At 37.0% G+C, this 18030-nt stretch overlaps 1 protein-coding gene across 1 annotated transcript in view; it reads left to right on the top strand.

Moving 5' to 3' along the window:
- ANTXR1 (anthrax toxin receptor 1) overlaps positions 1–18030 on the top strand; it is a 255495-nt gene that overhangs the window by 31904 nt on the left and 205561 nt on the right. The window lies entirely within an intron of this gene.

Genomic DNA, 18030 nt, shown 5'->3' on the forward strand with positions numbered 1-18030 from the left:
AGAATTTCCTGATATTGGTGAAATTTTATAAATGATGAAATTACATTAAGATTAATCTCACATTTGATTGTTGACTTCATCTGCTAACTTGGAGCAAAATGTTGGCAAACAATATTCTTGGGGGACTATATTTTCTTTTATTTAAATTAGACTTATTTTAGATTAAGGTTTCAGAGATATAAGTGTACTGTGAGACAGGTAAGAGCTTGAAATATTTATTATTCATAATTACCCAGGCATGGAGTAGAAAGTGAGGGCTTATGGTACCACAAAATAAAAGGAAATTTAAATCAAGTATAAAAGAATGTTGTTGACACAAAGAAGTAGTTAAACTAGGTAGACCTAGCTTAACAAAAATATTTTAGGTTTTGCCACATTTTACTTGCGTATGAAAACTAGCAATAACAGACTCATGTCATTTATTCGCAGTTAGGATGGTATACTAGAGAGTGGAGAGGATAGTTTACCCCCGTTTATGAAACTGTACACTTTTTAAATAGTGAGATGTCCACATGAGAGAGGCACCATGGGGGACACATGTGGGATTATTGGGAGCCTCACATATGGAAATGTTGGAAAAAGAAAAGGAGGAAGGGCCAGTACAGGGAGGGCAGGAAGACTTTATTCTCTAACATTCTTATAGAAATGAATATAGGACTGACAAGATAGAGTAAAATTTTCTGGCTGAAGTCAGCAAACTTGAGCTAGTCCCTATTTTTTTCCCCCATGGCTTTGTTCCCCATCTGTAACAAAAAGAGTACTCTGTACCATGTAGGAATTTTCAGATTCTGTTTCTCCTTCAACCTGATCTACTATATGCATGCATTTCATTTGAGATGCACAAAAACCCCATTCAAAAAACAGGAGTTTCTGATCCCTTACTAACAGAAGGAGAAACTGAGGCCACATCACTTTCCCAAGAATAGCAAACAAAACCCAGACCAGACCCAGGCTCCACATTCTTTCCAGTTTACCTTGCTGCCTTCTGTTCAACAGAGAATCATAAAATCCAAGACACTTGTGTGACTTGCCTTCAATACTGGCCAAGGATTTTAAGAAGCTCAGAGGGGGTGTCTCTAGCCATCTCAAGACTCCTCATCTTGCTCAGTCTTCAGATGATGCCATCCTTTATGCAGAGATATTTTTTGTTCCGCAGTGGGGAGCTAAACACCCCTCTCACCTGTTCTTCACATCCTCCTACAACCCGAGGCTTCCTAGTGCAGCTTCATGCTGGCTTACATGCCCCATGCATAAGAGTTTGGCCAAGAGACCAGGTTCACACATCACTTGTAGGTGCTTTGTGTGCTAATGCTCACAGCTTCTGGGAAGTTGACGGGGGCAAAGGGGTCAGGGATTTATAAACACTATCAGAATGCCAAGTCTTCCAGACTCATTGTGGTTTGTTATGCTTGTTGAGATTAGTCATCCTCCGAATCTACTTGGAATCTAATTTTTGTGTACCTTAACGTCACTACTGCTAGTTTCCTGTTCTGAAGAGAAAACAGAGGGTAGAGTCCCTGGTTTGCTGGAAGCAGCATTTCGTATGGGTCAAATGTGCATCAAACAACAGCCAAAAACGCCTTGCTGAAGGCTGTGTGGATTTCATGTGGTGACTGCTTGGCCTAGGTCAGCTGGCAAAGCACAGCGTGGTTTATGGACACACCCCCAACCTCATCAGCCTATCAAAGAAATGTGGGCAAGATCTCTCTGAAACTCTTTCTCAGGAGACTGGCTAAAAGAATCAGGCTTTCAGATCTTCCAAGCTAGTACTGCTTCTGAAATATATGACTTGCAGTGTTTTATTTCGTCACAGGAATTTATATTTTTCTATCTCACCTGATCTTCACAGTATCCCTATAAAACAGAAAAGGGTCCATTAAGATACCTGTATAATACTTGAGGGACGTTATAGAATTAAGAAAAAATGTGTTCAAAAGCAAGACATGAATTGGCAAAGACTTTCATTTCAGCAAAAGGTTTTGGGTAAATCAAAAGAAATAATATCAAAGATATACGGTTGATCCTTGAACAACATTTTGAGCTGAATGGGTCCAGTTATACACAGGTATTTTTCAACCAGATGCAGATCAAAAATACGGTATTCACGGGATGCAAAATCCACATATATGGAGGGCTGACTTCTAGTATATGCAGGTTCTGCAGGGCTGTCTGCAAGACTTGAGTGCATGGATTTGGTATACTCAGGGATCATGAACCAATCCTCTGCCTATACCGAGGAATGACTGTATTTGCATTCAGTTCTTGGGATCAAATAGACATAGGGTAAAGCTATGAGAAGATGAAAAAATAGAATAGAAAATAAATATAATGTGTTAAGATATAGTAAAGAAACTCCAATTAGAATAATAATGCCTACGATTTGTGTCTTTTTATCTGCAAAGCACTTTATATATCATTTTTTATTTATCCTCATATAACCATTGTTACTCTATTTTCTAATGGGAAGGAAGTATGCAGTCATTTGAATCATTGTTACATGTGGAATGTGTCGTTTTTCTGTTTTCATAGTTTCTTCTTTTTTAGTTCTTAGCAGTTCGATTATTTGTGTGGGTATGGTTTTCTTTCAGGGTGCCCTATTTTGACTTTACAGAGCTTCTTGAATCTATAAACTTGCCTGTCACCATATCTGGGGAGTTTGCAGCTACTTGAGTGGGGGCGGGGGAAATTCTGGACCTCATGGCAGTGTGGTTAATTTCTCTAGGTTTAAATTTTCCTCCCCAGTCCACCAGTTTTGTTTACTTTCCAGTCTATTTGGTTGCTTTTTCTGTTGTAATCAGCAGGTGATATAGGCAGTAGCAAGTATACTCTATCTTGGCTGCTGTTACTTCAGTTTTACAGATAAGGACACTGAGGCTCAAAAAGTTGAGGTAACCTGCCGAGGTCAAATAGCCAGTAATCTGCTGAACTAGTATTCTGATTCTGGATTCTAAATTTGGTCCAACTCCTGTACTTTGTATTGTATCATGTTGCTCTTCCGAGATTTCCTGGCTTCATCAGTTTAAATAGTTGATAGATTGTAACAAAGTTTGCAGGTCACTTCGTTAGTATAATAGAGTGTACAATGTCAATTTAAGTACTATTAGAATAAAATGATGTTAACTACTGCATATGAGTCCCTGAAAACTCCAAGGAGAGTCTTGTTCTTATATTAATTGAAATACTTCAAATGTATCATCATTTGGAAATAAGACCGTATCAAGGAAGTTCAACTATTCATTTAAAAAAACAGATGCTCAATTTAATCAAATGCAATTTTGCCTTCCATTAAGATGGTGATATTTTTCTTTTACCTACTAGTACAGCGAATGTCATAAAAAACATTTTTAAATATTGGATTATTCTAGTATTTCTGTATACATTTGGTTATGATGTATTCTTTTAATGTATATCTGAATTCTGGTTTTTAAATATTATTTAGAAATTTAGCACCCCTGTTTATAATTGTAATTGGGCTGCCATTGTTCTTTTTGTTACTACCTTTCCTTGTAGTATTTTTTATTCTATTTAAATTAGTACTTCTGGAATTTATTATGATGTAAGGTACAAGGTCAATGTCCAGTGTTTCTTTCCCCGATTGATTAGCCAGTTCTTCCCACACCATTGTGTAATAATCTTTTACCAACAACTTGAACAGTTAAACTCTTTGCTAGGCTTGGGTTTATTACTGGGTTTTCTATTCTGTTCTGTTTTCCTATCTGTTACTATACTTGGATCACATTGTTTTAATTAGTTTTAACATCTGGAGGACCAATCTATCCTCATTTATAATCTTGGGTGAAAATCTCCTTGGTCTTTACTGGATTTTTCCAACCACATACATTTTAAATAATTTTTTATGTTCCCAGATATTCCTGGGATTTTTACTTGAACTCTGTGAAAAATACAGACTAACTCAGCAGCAATGGCACTGCATTTTTTTTCTATACTTATTTTCTTATTTAGGGATATATCACGTCTCGTTTATGTCCCTCAGTATGGTGTTGTTTTTTTCCTTCAAATTAGTCTAATTGTCAACATTTTTTTCCCAGGCATCTTAAGTCTTGCCTCCACTGTGAAAGAAATGCTTTGCTGTTGTATTCTCCAAACTGCCATTCTTCACTCTTGACTGGTGAACCTATAGTTTGTGATCCATGGGCTTCTATCAAACTCCATAAAATGATTTACAAAAATGTGCATGTCAGTGGGTTTTCTGTAGGAGAGAACATGCATGCAGCCCCCATCCTCATCCCCTGCCAAAAAAAAAGCTTCAGAAATACTAGTTTTGGGGAAAACAATAGGTTTCCAACAGGTTTTTGGTAGATTTATTTCTTTTATTTTTATTATTTTTATTTTTTTAAGAGGGAGTCTTGCTCTGTCACCCAGGTTGGAGTGCAGTGGCGCGATCTCCGCTCACTGCAACCCCCACCTCCCGAGTTCAAGCGATTCTCCTGCCTCAGCCTCCCTAGTAGCTGGGATTACAGGTGCACATCACCACACCAGGCTAATTTTTGCATTTTAGTGGAGACGGGGTTTCACCACGTTGGTCAGGCTGGTCTCGAACTCCTGACCTCAATCCACCCACCTCGGCCTTCCAAAGTGCTGGGATTACAGGTGTGAGCCACCACGCCCACCCTCTTATACCACCACTTTAATGAAACATTTTATTAGTTCTAATAGTTTTCTAATTAATTTTTAAGTGGTTTTCCAATAAGGTGATTGTAGTATCTGTGATTAATTCTGTCCTTTTTTCTAATATTTATAGCTAGTATATCTTCCTGTGTATCTTCTTACATTCTAAAATTTTCAGACTTTAATTCCCAGTTCGGTTTTACAATTATGCATTTTATTGGATGCTAACTTCATAAATTTTATCTACTTTGTTAAGGAAGGATTCTTCAAATGCAAGATTATTAAAATTTTTTTATCCGAGATAGTTGTTATGTTAAATACCCTTTTGCCGTATCAAAATAGTTATATCTTTCTTTGTTTCCTTTGACCTCTCAGTGTAAAAATTTTAAATCAAAAGCTCTCCTAATGGGCCTGGCACAATGGCCTGGCACACCTGTAATCCCAGCACTCTGGGAAGCTGAGGTGGGAGGATCGCTTGAGCCCAGGAGTTCAAGGCTAGCCTGAGCAACATAGGGAGACCCCTGTCTCAAAAAAAAAAAAAAGAAAGAAAAAATTAAAAATTAGCCAAGCATGTTGTCACACCCCTGTGGTCCCAGCTACTCAGGAGGCTGAGGCAACAGGATTGATTGAGGCCTGGGAGGTAAAGGCTGCAGTGAGCTGTAATCATGCCAATGCACTCCAGCCTGAGCAACACAGTGTGCTGTGTCACAAATACACAAATAAATAACAGATTTTCTAATGAAAAACTAACCTTACATTTCTAGAATAAACTTTATCATGGTTTGCTATGTTTTTATTGTTTCTGGATTTAATATAAGCTGAAAGATATTACTTATCGATATTTAATATTGAGAGTATTCTGGGGCTTTATTTCATACAGTCTTTATCAGCTTGGGAGTAAAAAGATTACATGAGCTTGGGAAAATGAGTAGGCAATCTTGCTGTAAGCTGCAGAATTGCTGAACTCATATAGAGAACAAACATTTGTTCAAAGTTTGATATAAGTCAGAGGAAAACCATCAAAGCCTAAATTATTATTGAAGAAGCTCTTTACCTCAGCTTTTTGTGTTATTGTTTTTATCATGTTTTCTAACTTGAGAAATGGTAGAAATTACCAATATGTTGACCCTTTAAATTTATCACATATCTTTCTAATTTTCAAAAGCTCTTCTGTGTCTTTGGTTATATCCCTTTCCTCCAATTGTGTAAAGCGACTTTCTTTTCTCTTATTTCCCCATTCAAATTACCTAATGGTTTGTTTCTTACATTTATTCATCAGTTCTGTTTTATGTATTTTTAGACTTTATGATTCATTATTTTATGTTACTACTATTATTAATTCCTTTCTTCTGCTTCTTATATTGCAAGTTTTTCTGGCTTCTCAAAATAAAAGATAATTGCCCAGTGTGGTGACTCACACCTGTGATCCCAGCACTTTGGGAGGCTGAGGCAGGCTGATCTCTTGAGGCCAGGATTTCGAGACCAGCCTGGCCAACATGGTGAAATCCCATCTCTACTATTAGCTGGGCATGTTGGTGCGCTCTTGTAATCCCAGCTATGTGGGAGGTGAGAATTTCTTGAACCTGGGAGGCAGAGGTTGCAGTGAGCCGAGATTGCACCACCTCACTCCAGCTTGGGCAACAGAGTGAGACTCTGGCTCCAAAAAAAAAAGAAGATTATTCTCTTTTTCTTTATATACTTTATTTCTTTCTAAGTGATAAAACTTTAATAGCATAAATTATACTTTAAATCTGATATAGTTGTTGAATTTTATACATTTTGACATGTCCTATTCTTATTATTAATTTTTTAATAGTTATATTTACTATTTTTGATTTAAGATGATTTAGGAAAAGTGTTTCACAATTTTCACATTTTTGTTTACCCTTTCCTCAATTTCTAGAGTCATTGCAGTTTTTAAAAATTCGATTTACATAATTTCTACTTTTTAGTTTATTAATTTTTGTTGGTGGACTACTACATGATCAAATTTTATTTAGTATCCATGGATGTTAGAAAATATGTATACTTGGATGATTAAAATTTTGTTATAAGAAACTTTAATGCAATTTTTAAATATTTTATATTTTTGTTTACTTGATCTGTGAAGACAGACATTTTGCATTTTCCAGCATGACTGTTTTATTTTACTTTCAAACACATTGCTTTTTAATTTACATCATCTTACTTGATTTATGTGTATTTTCATTATGGAGTGTGCATCTAATCAATATAAAATAATCTTTTTGTCACCTTTAGTGCTTTTGGCTTTATATCCTTTGTCCAAAATTAATATTATTAAACTTGAATTTTGTTTGAATTTCCTGATATCTTTGTCATTCATTTATTTTTTACTTTCATTGATTTTTGTGTAATTTTTCAATGATTTGAAAAGTATAATTTAATTTGCATCCTAGTAACAGTTGCCAATGAATTTTGCTTGCCTTGAGAGTGACAAGAATTGAATAAGCATCTACTGATTCTTCTTGCTGAATTTCTTTTTAAGAAATATTTGCATTGTATTCTATAAACGTATCAACAATAATTATTTAAATTTACTGTAAGATTTACTCATTTCATTGAATATATATGAATACATTCACACATTCACACACATAATTCCTTTCCAGTACTTAAATTTTAATTATATATTTTTAATTCCTCAGTTTGCTGAGTCTTTTTTTTAGGTAAGATTTTTCTGAAGAATATGTGAATACTAAGACTTCTAAGTCACTATTTATATGGTAATTTTTTTGTATTCACCTCCAGGTAAATATTTCCATTGAATATAAAGTTCTTATATCTTAACTATCTTTCCCCCTATGTTTTCTAAAGACATAGTCAACTTGCATGTATTAGAAAGGAGAGATAACAATTTAATATATCTCTCCTATATGGGTAGCCTGTTTTCTCTTCCTGGCTGCTTATAGAACTTTTCTCTTTATCATACATGTTTTTAAAAATATCAGCAGAATATTTCCAGGTATAGTCCTTTCATTGATTTTGTACAGTACTTTGTATAGTACTTGAGCCATTCTATCTGAAGACTTAATACACTTTTTTTAGCTTAAAACATTTTTCTTCTGTGCCTCTTGTGATTAACATTTCTTCTGTCCATTCGATTCTTGAATCTATCCAACATCTCTTTATATTCTAACTTTTTAATCTTTCCATTATTTTTCTTTGACATCTGAGAGAATGTTTCATTCAGGTCCTGTAATTACCAGTCTAAGTTGTTTATTTTGCTTTTTTTCTGTTTTCACAGTCACCCAGCTTACTTTTCACTGCTTCCATTGCATTTTTCAACTAACAATTAATATCTTTCATCCCTATGAATACCTTCCTGTTCCTAAATTTTTCCACCTGTGTATGACCTTGCTGTTGAAGGTATGTCTTCAACATAAATATAAATTAGAATGTCTTCAACATAAATATAAATTAGAACTGGTTATATGTGCTCCCTTATTTTTTATATGACTTTATTTCAAAGGGGAATATTTTCTCAAATTGCTAAAATTGGTCCTCTTCTTCCCAACTGTTGAGACTTTTTCTGAGTATAGTGACTTAAAAATGGAACCACATGGGCTTTTCAGTACTGGAATTTGGAAAAAGTTCTGCAGCAGCTCATGCAAGATCCTTGCTGAAAATGTTAAGAGCTCAGGCTAAGGAAAATGAGAACATTTATAGGTAGCATAATTTTATCTTAGGCAGAGTAGAAACCCAGCAGTCTTTCCAAGGCAAAGAGGAAGCTGAAGCTAAAGGAAGATGGTCAGGTGTCAATGCTGGATCACTGTGTTGAGAACTAGCTTCCTTCACTTCCCTGCCACCCTCCAGGCTTTTCTTCTTGTGCTCTAGGGTCCCAGGGTGGTGGGTCCTTCCCTCACTCTGACCTCAGCAGCTCCACATCATGCAGAAATTCGAAGTTTCTGGCATCCTTGCCTATTTTTCGGCAGTGAAGAAACATTTTCTCTACTATACCAGTTAGCTCTTTCCACAGAAATTTGGAAAAAGAAGCAACAGTTAAAATATGCAGACCAAGATCATTATCTTTGACTGGAAATTTCACCTTTCTTCCAAACTTTGCAAGATTAAAAAACATAGCATAACAGAACAACTATGAGTCAAAGAATTATTATATCTTATCCAACCCACTGACCTCATTTTACTGCTGAGGAAAATGATCCCCAGAGAGACAGAATTCTTTGCTCAAATTCATTCATGTACTCACTGGCAGCACCTTTTTTTTAACTCACAAAATTAAAAAGTTTAAACCCAGTGATTTTTCTATTACATTACAAAGCTACCAAGTACATACTGCCTCTGCATGTATTATTTTGTTTCTTATCTGTGTAATATTCAAATGGAAGCCACCAATATGTGTATGTACATACATATGCATATGTGTGTATATCTAAATATAATCTTTTATTAAGGGCTTATTATATACCAGTAGCCTCGTATACTTTCCTCATCTATAATCAGAGAAAATAATAGTATCTACCTAATTTGGTAGTTTTGAGAATTGCATTTATTATATGTATTATCAAAGATGGGGATATCAAGGCGGAGAAAGCTCATGGCCACTGTAATGTGAAAGTGTAGGAACCTGAATTTGAACTCAAAAAGCATGATCCCAATGTTCATATTCTTAATTACTATACTGTAGGATTTCCCATGATTTTACTATTATGTACAGTTTTAAATTTAAAACAAATCCAAGCATACACAATTCATCACTCAAACCCTCTGATATATTTAAGAAAACAGTTCCCCGAGGCAGCCTATACCCTCTACACATTTCATCTTCGTGGGCTTTTGGAAACTGGAGCTTGGAAATACTCCTCACAAAGAGGTAAAGAGGTAGCATCAGCATTTCACAAATGGGGGTAAGAGGTTGAGTATCTTACTTATTGCTTAAGGAGGTAGAATGGAAGCCAAGAACACTTGGCTGCAACTGCTGAGTAGAAACCAAGAGACCACACGTCTCTCTCCCTCTCAGTCATGCTTTGGTTTGGTTGAGAGTGTGGTTTTGCTATTAGTGTCACAGGGGAAAATGACATACTCTGAAGACATCACTTGATTCCTGGAGCAGAATGATTACAGGCTGCCATTACCAAGAGACATAGTTCTAAAGGCCTTTTCTAAATTTAAAAGCAACAAGGAGAAAGAGTCTTAAGATATTTAGTGCTTGAAAGAACTTGAATTCATTTCATTTTGAGGTACTGTTCTTTTAGTTGTGTGAGGGCTTGATGGCGAAATTAAGACAAATGGCGAGGGAGTGGGGCATTTGTTTATTCTCTTGTCCTGTTGATTGGGAGATAATACTATGTGGTCTGAGTCCATAGGCAAGTTCCTTACCTCTCTGTGCCTATGTTTTTTTAATCTATAAAGTGAATACAATGATGATCCCCACTTCACAGAACTGTTGGAAAGGTTAACAATGCAGGCACATAGTAAGTGCTCAATTAACATTAGTTGTTGTTACTATTGTGGTTGTTGTTAGGGGTTTTTATAAGCAAGCTAAGGAATGGCTCCAAATCGTCCTGGACAAATCCCACCTCAAATCATCACAGTAGGCCCAACAGTAATTCAAAGGGCGAGTCCCTAGCTCCCCTTGGCCCACATCCTTCTCTGAAGTTTTAACATTTGGCCAGTCTATCCCTATATAGAGGGATGCAGGTAGAAAATATTGCCTCAACATGAGGCCAGATGAAAATTATTGTTTCTTTTGTGTAATGGTTGTAGGGAGACTTCTTCCAGATATTGCACACAGGCAATATCTCTACAGAAGGTTTGTCTAAGGGGTCTGCATGTTGGTCACAACGATGGTAAAAAGAAATCACCATGGAGCAATTTAGCAAGTCTGGGAAGATGGATTTGTGAGAGTAGTGTAGTCCACTGCTTCTCAATCCCTTCCTCTGGAGTACCCGTGTTAGGAGAAGAAAGTAAAAGTGTACCCCCTGGAGCCCCACGGTATAGTCTGAAGTGCCTTGTTAAAATCAAGAACTTCTTTAAAGTTCTTTTATCTTAAAAATGTGCATGCATGTGTATTCTATTCCATAATATAATTCCATAATTCCATTATATATGATGTTACATAAAAATCCTGTTGAGTTCTTTCTCAAATTTTGGAGTACAATTTATGCTCCAGAAAAAAAAAAAAAAATGTGTTTCCTGTGTCTTTGTATATAGTACACTATTACGTACCAAGTTTGGGCACCACAGATGTAACAGAGAAAACACAGACTTTGGACCAGGACCCATTATGGTTTCCGATTTGGGCTCCACCACCATGTGCATGTGATTGCACTTCTCGGAATCTGTCTTCTCACATGTGAAATGAAGATAGCAATGCCCACCATATGGAGTTGTTATGAGACTTTCATGAATTAATATATGGAAAGCACCTAACAGAGACCCCAGCACATCACAGATACCACCCTTCACCTGCTACTCCTCATGTGGCAAATACAAATTAAGAATAAAAACTGACAAAGCAGAGCCCAGAAACATTTCTGTTGTCTGGATGGAGACAGCAAGGTGAACTTTAGAAGTAGTCAACAGAACCAAAGAACAGTAGCATTCTCTTAGCCAAAGCTAGCTAGCCAAAACCAACATATTTTTTATGGCCCAACAAAAACAATCCCAGTACTGGTCCACATCCACAATTCTACCTCTGAAGCCACGTGGCTGTCACCTGACTCAGCTCCTTTGCCACCAGTGTGGGTGACCTGTTGAGCCTTGTATTAAATGCTGATTCTGATAGCCTCCAAATGCCTCCTCACGAACTCCAGGTTCAGTCTTTGCTACTCACCTTCAATTTTTTAAGTGATTAAATATTTGAGGTATAACAAAAGTATAGAAAAAAAGGTTAATGAGCACTCATTACCCACCACCACGTTTGTGAAATAAGAGGTTACATGCAGCATCTCCTATGTATACTTATCATTTCTCTTTCCTCACCAGAGATAAATATTATCATGAATTAGGGATTTGCCATTTCAATGGATATTGCATACTTTTTTATGTGCATAAGCTATAATATATATTCATATTAACCTTTTTAAAAAAATTTTTATTTATTTTTGAGAGAGTTTGTTCTGTTGCCCAGGCTGGAATGCAGTGCACAATCTTGGCTCACTACAACCTCCACCTCCCAGGTTCAAGCAATTCTCATGCCTCAGCCTCCCAAGTAGCTGGGACTACAGGCAAGCAACACCACGCCCAGCTATTTCTTTAAATTTTATTTTAGTAGAGATGGGGTTTCGCCATGTTGGCCAGGCTGGTCTCAAACTCCTGACTGCAAGTGATCTGGCCACCTAGGCCTCCCAAAGTGCTGGGATTACAGGCATGAGCCACCATGGCCAGCCTAAACTTTATTTTTTAAACGGTCATATTGCATGTATTTTTCTTGAACTTGCTTTTTATACTTAATGTCATGTTTTTGAGATGTTTTTTGTGTAGATACATATAGCTGATTGGTTCATTTTAACTAGTGCATACTTTTCTATTTTATCATATTTTATTGTAATAACGTAGCACCTGTACATACCTGCTCTCTTATTCATAGACAATTTGTTTCTAACTTTTTGCCATTATAAACAAAGCAGAAATGAACATACTTATACTTGCCTCCTGTTGAGGGTAGGGTGGGCAAAAGCAAGAATTTCTTTATGTACTTTGCTTTATTGCACTTTGCAAGTACTGTGTTTTTTACAAATTGAAGGTTCATGGCAACCATGATTTGAGCAAGTCTGTTGGAATGATTTTTCCAAAAGCATATGCTCATTATCTGTCTCCTTGTCACATTTTGGTCATTCTCTCAATATTTCAACCTTCATTATTATTATTATATCTGTTATGGTGATCTGTGATCAGTCATCTTTGATGTTACTATCTGCTGTCCTTGTTTTGGGGTGCCACAAACCACACACATATAAGACAGCAAACTTAATTGACAAATGTGTATATTCTTACTGCTCCATCAACCAGCTGTTCTCCCATCTGTTTCCCTCTCCCTCTCCTTGGGCTTCCCTATTCCCTGAGATACAACAATATTGAAATTAGGCCAGTTAACAACACTTCAATGGCCTCCAAGTGCTCTAGTGAAAGGAATAGTTGTAAGTTCCTCACTTTAAATTCAAAACTAGAAATGATTAAGCTTAGTGAGGAATGCAGGTTAAAAGCCAAGACAGGCCAAGAGCAAGGCCTCGTGTGCCTGTTAGCTAAGTTGTGAATGCGAAGGAAACGTTTCTAAAGGAAACAAAAAGTGCTACTCCAGTGAACACACAAATGTTTAAAAAGCAAAACAGCCTTATTGCCGACGTTAGTGGTTTGGATAGAAGATCAAAACAGCCACAACATTCCCTAAGCCAAAGCCTAATGCAGAGTAAGGCTCTAACTCTTTATTTCTAGAAGGCTGAGAGAGGGGAGGAAGCTGCAGAAAAAGTTTGGAGTTAGCAGATGTGGGCTCATGAGGTTTAAGGAAAGACGCCATCTCCATAACATAAAAGGCAAAGTAGCAAGTGCTGATTGAGAAGCTGCAGCAAGTTACCCAGAAGATTTAGCTAAGATCATTGGTGAAGGTGGCTACACTAAACAACAGATTTTCAGTGGAGATGAAACAGCCTTCTGTTGGAAGAAGATGCCATCTAGGACTTTCATAGATAGAAAGAAGTCAAAACCTGGCTTCAAATCTTCAAAGGACAGGCTAACTCTCTTGTAAGGAGTGAATGTAGCTGGTGACTCTAAGTTGAACCTAATGATCATTTACCATTCTGAAAATCCTAGGGCCCTTAAGAATGATGCTAAATCTACTCTGTCTGTCCTCTCTAAAGGAAACAACAAAGCCCGGATGACAGCACATCTGTTTACAGCATGGTTTACTGAATATTTTAAGCCCACTGTTGAGACCTACTTCTTGAAAGAAAAATCATTCTTTTCAAAATATTACTACTCATTAACAATGCACCTGGTCACCTAAGATAGCTGATAAAGATGTACAAGGAGGTTAATGTTGTTTTCATGCCTGCTAACACAACATCCATTCTGTAGCCCATGGATCAATGAGTAATTTAGATTTTCAAGTCTTATTATTTAAGAAATGCATGTCTATAGCTGCCATACATAGTAATTCCTCGGATGGATCTTGGCAAAGTAAATTGAAAACCTTTGGGAAAGGATTCACCATTGTAGATGCCAATAAGAACATTTGTGATTCATGCAGGAGAGGCCAAAATATCAACATTAACAGCAACTTAGAAGAAGTTGATTCTAACTCTCACAACTGACTTTGAGGGGTTCAAGACTTTAGTGGAGGAAGTAACCACAGATGTGGTAGAAACAGCAAGAGAACCAGAATTTGAAGTGGAGCCTGAAGATGTGGCTGAATTGTTTCAATCTCATGATAAAACCTGAACTCATGAGGACTTGATTCTTAAGGATGAGCAAAGAAAGTAGTTTCTTGAGATGGAACCTACTGCTGGTGAAGATGCTATGAACATTGTTGAAATTACAAGGGACTTAGAATATTCCATAAATTTAGTTGATAGAGCAGCAACAAGGTTTGAGAGGATTCACTCCAGTTTTGAAAGAAGTTCTATGGTGGGTAAAATGCTATCAAAGAGCATCACATACTACAGAGAAATTTTGTTTGAAAGGAAGAGTTCATTGATGGGTCGGACTTCATTGTTGTCTTATTTTTAAAAATTGCCACAGACACCCCACCTTCAGCAACCATCAACTCTGATCAGTCAGTAGCTGTCAGTATCAAGGCAGGACCCTCCACCAGCAAAAAGATTATGATTCACTGAAGGCTCAGATGATCGTTAGCAATCTTTAGCAATAAAGCATTTTTCATCGAAGTGTGCACTTTTTTTTTTTTTTTTTGAGGTGGAGTTTTGCTCTTGTTGCCCAAGCTGGAGTGCAATGGTATGATCTCAGCTCACTGCAACCTCCGTCTCCCGGGTTCAAGCGATTCTCCTGTCTCAGCTTCCTGAGTAGCTGGTATTACAGGCGCCTGTCACTATGCCTGGCTAATTTGAACTATGTATTTTTTAAAGACATAATACTATTACATACTTAATAGACTACTATATAGTATAACATAACTTTTATATGCACTAGGAGGCCAAAAACGTTGTGAGATTCACTTTATTTCAATATTCACGTTATTTTGGTGGTCTGGGACAGAATCCACAATATATCCAAGGTATGCCTGTAGATAACCAGGAGTTAAATTGCTAAGTCTTAAGGTATGTGAAGGTCTCACAGAGTTTATTTCAAAAGCCAGATGGTGCCATAGAAAACCACAAGGTGAAATTACTGCACAAATGTGCGACCAATGAAAATAGAGTTGTGTAAAGAAGAGTTTGGACAAATTCATCTTGTCCTGTGATTAAACCATCACTCCTATCTTTTATGCCAGCTTATGCTGCAACCTTTAAAAATTCCCTGATGGGTGCCTCTTTGTCAGCTTCACTTCAGGCTCTGCACTGGATCCTGTGTCACATCATAGACTATTCCTGTCTGCCAAGTGTGTCTTCTCCAGTTCCCAGAAGATAGCCAGGTTCTATTTCTGCTTGCTCTTTGGTTCCCAGTTCAAATCAAATGCAGTATTCTAAGCTGGAAGAAATCTGGTAGATCTTAGCGTTCCACGCCTTTGTTTTACTTCGAGAAAGCTAAAGTTCAGGGAGGTTAGCTGACATACCTAGCACAAGGTAGAACAAGATTTTCATCCTGAGTCTGTCTTCCTCCAAGTCATGGAAGAATGAGATGACCTTGTAAAACAGTGCTGATGTGAGGATGGGCGATCTTACTGAGTTCTGGAGCCAGAACTCAAATTTTTAGAATTCTAGTTGAGATGGAGCAACTCACATAGAAATGTGAGAAAGAACAGATGGTGAGGTAGACGGAGAGAGTATGGTGTAACGGAATTCATGCCATGAAACACAAATCTACTCTCAAATCTTTCAGAGAAGAAAGCGTTGCTTAATGAATGAGGTCAACTGTGTCTTACGTGGAAAGAGGTTGAAGAAGATGAAGCCAGAGAGGTGATCATTGGATTAGTAATGTAGAGGACCTTGCTCGAAGCAGTTTCAGCAGAGGCAGAGTTGTGGAGACAAAAGTCAGAGCAGAGTGGGTTAAAAAATGAGGACTTCCGATTTTAAAATGATATTTTCAAATTAAAATAAATAAAAATATTTTAATAAGTTAAAATGTTTTCCCCTTTCTCTCAAAAAGCCAACCCCAAACCAGGAAAACTTGAAACAAAAGCACAAAGACCATCTTTGAGGAAACTGAGAAATATTTAAACCATAAAAACACCACATGTAAGAATAGAAGGGAATGAAGAGTGGCAAATGATGTGGCACTGTGGAGAAAAGTCAAATATAATCCTGTGGAAGGAAATACTGAAGATGAATAAGCCATGTAGCCTTGTAGAATCCTAGAAAGCTCAAAACCTGGATATTGCAAAAGGCAAGGAAGGGTTAGAGAGTGAAAACTGGAATATTGATTGTTTAAAAGTTTATCTAAGCTCTTCAACCTTCAGAACCATCCGTCCCTCCCACTATAGTTTGAAAATTATCCCTTCTTTTCCTCCACCAGAGAGGAGAAGCATATTTTCTGACAAAATTGCACAAGAATGGTTTCATAGTCAGGGACACCAGGCACAGAGAAATTATAGAGACATCTGCAGAACAAATGTTGCTACTTCCAGCCTTCTTCCTTGTCCAATTTCAGACTTAAAATCTAAGAAAAGAGTTTGAAAACTACTTCTCTGTAGAAATAAATGTCTTAGAGGGAAAAATACATACACATACAGTGATATTTGAGGGTCTTCAACAACAAAAAAAAAACTGTTAAAAAAAAAAAAAAATGGTCGTTCATCAATCGGCACGCCCACCATGCATGCAGAGCTTCCGACAAGGCTTTTAGTCTCATTCATTTGATATGGACAGACAGCCAAAGATCACTAAACATTTGAAGAAGGACCCCACCAGAAAAGATAAGGAGTGAGGAGACAAGTTTCAAGAAGCTGTGTCATAAAGAGAGATGTGGATAAATAAGTCAGTAGCTAGAAGGAGATGTGGGATCAAAGAGGACTTAAAAAAATTTTTTTTAAGATAAGAGATACTAGAGTATATTTGTATGCTGGTAGTCAGCATCTAGTATTTTTCTTTCTGATTTGACACAAATGTGTAGTCACAAACATTTAGGAAAGAACTGTACAGTATGTCTGCTTCTGTTTATGATATTCAGAGATGTGAAAAGCCTTCATTTCCATGGTCAACCAGAAAAGCCCAGACAAAATAAAATTCATATGTTTCCTTGAGGCTAGTAGAGATGCAGGAAGCACTGATTAACTGAATTAGAGAGAAACAAACCCTTTATATAATAGCTAAGCAGAGAAGCTTCTGCAGAAGCTTCCATACTTAAAGGTGGATGCCTGGTCTAGGTTTGGGTAATTGGAGGAGTGGGTCTGCCATAGACAGAGACTCTGCAGGGATAAGGAAAAGTCAGCTGAGTCTTATATAACCATGTGTGCCAGAAGGAGGCATTAGAATCTGAAATGAAAAAGAAATCTCTCAGCCTAAGTTATCCCCCCTCACCCACACTTCTACATTTTTCCAAGAAAGCAGCAGTGGAGGAATTGCCTGCAAAGTAGAGAGAAATCACATAATTAGGTGGATTCTCATTGTGCTTGGATTCTGGAGTCCTACCGGAGTGAAATACAAAGGTCAAGCAAAAATATCTGAAGCTGCACCTAGCCATCTACCAACTCAAATACTGAGAAGATCACAAAGGCAGGGCAGGGCAAAAGTCCAGGAGCTGGCCTAATAACAGGGAACATGAATCTAACAAAAGGTGCAGCCCAGCCCAAGCTCACCCTGACTCAAGGAGGAATCTAATGATCAGCCCCTCACCCTAGCTCACAAATAATAAAAGGCTTACACTCTGCAGTGAGTAAACAACGCAAATCAATATTATACCAAAGTCTCCACTGCTTTTTTTATACTCAGTGACTGAAATGTAAACTATTATGAAAAATGGGAAAAAGCACAGGAATATTACTCACAATAAAGAAAAACATAGTTAATAGAAACAAACCACAGATGACTCAGTTATTTGAATTAACAGACAGGGACTTTTAAGCAACTATTATAAATAGGTTAAATAATTTACAGGAAAAGGTGAATATAATGGGGGAAGATATGGGTCATCAGAAATTAAAACAAGAAGACTCAAAGAACCAAGTGAAAACTGTGGAACTGAAAGATAAATTATTTGAATTAAAATAAAAAATTTTTCAGATGGGCTTAAAACCAGACTGAACACCGCAGACAAGGGATTAATAAATTTAAAAACAAGTGAATAGAAATTATCCAAACTGATAATTTC

The sequence above is a fragment of the Mandrillus leucophaeus genome, unplaced genomic scaffold (assembly GCF_000951045.1).
Source record: "Mandrillus leucophaeus isolate KB7577 unplaced genomic scaffold, Mleu.le_1.0 Scaffold279, whole genome shotgun sequence".
Taxonomy (NCBI): domain Eukaryota; kingdom Metazoa; phylum Chordata; class Mammalia; order Primates; family Cercopithecidae; genus Mandrillus; species Mandrillus leucophaeus.